We start from the raw sequence: 3501 nt of genomic DNA on the forward strand, positions 1-3501 counted from the left end.
GCTTCATGTAAAAGACTTGGTTTGTTGGGCAGACCTATTAATACTACCGAAAATGTATACCTAAGCTCGTTCTACAATTTGTCTACTAGAGATGAGTAACTCCGACGGAGTTGATCCAGACGTCTTTTCTAATTGTCCCTCCCAAAATTCAAATACATCCTACATTTTTAGCCGGATGTGTACATGTTGTGCAAGACTGTAGGTTGCAGTACCTTGATATTCTACTTTAAAAAAGACAATCTCGACCTATAATGGTTTATAAAAAAATGTGTTACAGCGACTAAAGTGTCGCTGCTACGAAGTTGGTTAGCAACCTTATAAAACACATTGGTTGATAGTAGCTCTTTTTTTCTTCTTTGTGAGAAATAGTGTGTGAACATGTCTTGTGATACATTGATCATAATTTAACACTGCATACGTTGCCAGACCTATTTTTTTAATCGTTCCCGCCACGATAGCAAACATGACACAAGTTAGTGTTTACTTGTCTCAGAACGTTTTTTCCCAGTGCAATCGACTTCATAAAATCTGGCTGTGCAAGTAGACCCTGCTACCGTTCGTCCCAGAAGTATTAGGCTCCCATACTACTTGATTTGTGCGCCGCCATGGACGACATTGTGCTGTCGGTGCTCTAATGATATGTGAGAGGCGGAGTCGAAGCGGAATCTTAACTTACAACATCTGCTGATATTATTACAACCAGTATAAGTATGGAGCATTTTTTCTACTAAAGAATGCTTTTTTCGTTAATAAGACTGTATGGAGCAGGTAATAGACGTGTAATAAAAGACGATACTAGAACGTGGTTATTCCTCTGTCTTCAAATGCCTCTGAGCACTACGGGACTTAACACCTGAAGTCATGAATCCCCTAGAACTTAGAACTACTTAAACCTAACTAACCTAAGGACATCACACACATCCATGCCCGAGGCAGGATTCGAACCTGCGACCGTAGCGGTCGCGCGGTTCCAGACTGAAGCGCCTAGAACCGCTCGGCCGCACCGGCAGGCATTCCTCTGTCTGTTACGAGTCTTCGCCAGGTGGCACACACTGACAACATTATCAGTCGCCGGCTTTCTCTGATACCGGCATCAATTGGGCCATCCATTGATCCTGTTTCTTTCCAATGATCTTTTAATTAATTTTATTTTGGCTCATTCGTAACTGGATCGAGACCATACAATGAATTATAGTAATCAATTTCAAAAAAATTACACAACCTTTCGGCGCTTGAGTATGGCATTTTCGTTAAAGGTCCGTTCAGGTATTAGTAACCGTGTTTCTTCTCTCTGTGGTTTCTCTAAAATCGGACTTCGTTATCAAATAGCACCCGGAGACGACGGTGGATCGAGCTGTACGACCTTTTGCTTAAAAGTACAGAACCTTTTGCCATGCCGAATCACCCAACAATCTTGCAATGACTAAAGACACAAAATAAAACATACATAGGTTAGTAATTACAATATATTCTGAAATAAAAACACAATTTAAAAGTACAATTACGTTATACAATTACCAGTGCCGTTTGTTTGCAACTCGTGGATAAAATAATGAAATAATGTAGTATTAATGACGATGTGCCACGTACGTCCGATCTGGATAAGACCTAGAAAACAAAAGATGCCTCTTAACCATCAGACGATAAAAAATCTTCAAATGTTTACACCGGCTGCAGACAATATTTATACAGCCGTTGACTATTCCTATGGCTTCATTTATTTCTTTTCTTTTATTACTTACAATTACGTTTTCTGCTAAGAAAAGCTCAGCATGCAAATGTGCCTTTAAAGTCGCTGGAGCATTTGTCTTAAGAAGCGGCGAAGGACTTCGCAGTATTGCTAATCGTTATACTAGACACAGGTCGGTGATTCCCCCCCACATGTTCAGTTTGCATATGATTTCTCCCGCGCTTACCTGGAGTCACTGAGACGGCTCTTCCTCACAACTGGCGGGCACATATACAGGGATGTGTTGCACGGCCGAAGTTCGTCCAGTATTCCCACGGCTGTCAGCAAGCCGGTAGTGGCTTCTACAGGAGTCACCGACCTCGGCCGACAGAGACACACGTCTTCTCGCCATAAATACGGCACTGATTGCACTGTTATCAGCTACGTGAGGCCATATTCTTCCATCTATCATTGTGAATATGTTGTTCGTCTTATTGAATCCCTTTGGTAATAGGTCTTTGAAGAATCAGTTTATCGGTATACGGCGCTCGGTCCGTATGCTTGCAGTTTATAGTATCGTGACTTCTGCGAGTGTACGGGTTTGTGTATAGGAAGAATTTATTTTTTCTGCTACACTGTGATCGTTTTTCTGTGTAGTTTGCATGGGGCGATAACACAAATACTTATTTCCGCATCTGTTTAAGTGTCATAGTTACATAATATTGATGGCAGATCCAACCAACGCTGACGTGGTCATAGGAGTATACTTGATCACTAAACTTCTTTTCTCCTATGCAGCAGATACTAATCATGTTGAGGGGGGGGGGGGGGGAGGGAGGGGGGCAGTATATCTGTTGGACCAGTCTTGCTCACGTTTGAGGAATACTCATTATTAATGCACAGTTAAGTTTTCTTATCAAATACAGCAGTATGCTGACCGTGCAGTGTATGTCTTTGGAATACAATGGATCTGTCGAAATTACATACCATACTCAAAATTTCCTGTGGTTAGTATGCTAGGATTACAATAACATCACATATACTGGCAGAGCTTATCTTGTTACAAGTCTTCATTCCACCTGGGGAAGGGGGGCCGCCAAGCTCAAAATGGTGTCACCCACGCTTGTGTCAAAAGCCTGCCGTTCGCCGTTTGGAGGGAGGAGAAGAGGAGCATGTTTTTGGTTGGTCCAGAAGAAAATGGTGGTGGGAGAGATGTGCTTGGCGCTTAAGCTCTTAGCAGCTGCCTTCCGGAAAGGAGTTCAGGTATCCTCTGGCGACCATGTAGGTTTCTACGAGTTAAGACTGGTTTGGCTAGATGTTCCGCAGAGAAATCAAAGGAGTGGGGAGGAGGGAGTGATTGGTAGTTACTGTTAGCAGTGTTTATCTGCAAAAAAGTCTACCAGTTGCGAAGGCTTTTGCTCTGGGGGAACGTCCTATCCCTGGACGACTGAGTTCCGATTTGAATGCACGTACAGTGTGCAAATTTCTCTACTGTTTTGGGAAGAGGTTCTGGCGTAGTGTTAGAGAGACAAGTGGACCTCTGGCTTTCGCGACGTGGTGGTCGCAATCTTACGATGAGCTCCATGCCTTATCGGCATTATCTGACTAATGCAAGGGAGGAGATCCTCGTAATCTGTGCGGATACCACTGGCTGATATTTTCGCCTACGACTTGGGAACTGTTTGCCGTTACTACAGCGAGAGCGGAATAATTCGGCCAGAAATGATATAGCAACGTTCTCTGGAATTGCTGCGTGTTGTGTCAGTGATGATCAGCGTTCGCGGCAACACAGACGTCGGAGTCTCAGGGGTGATCTACTCTCCAGCAGACGA

The sequence above is a fragment of the Schistocerca americana genome, chromosome 1, assembly GCF_021461395.2.
Source record: "Schistocerca americana isolate TAMUIC-IGC-003095 chromosome 1, iqSchAmer2.1, whole genome shotgun sequence".
NCBI lineage: Eukaryota > Metazoa > Arthropoda > Insecta > Orthoptera > Acrididae > Schistocerca > Schistocerca americana.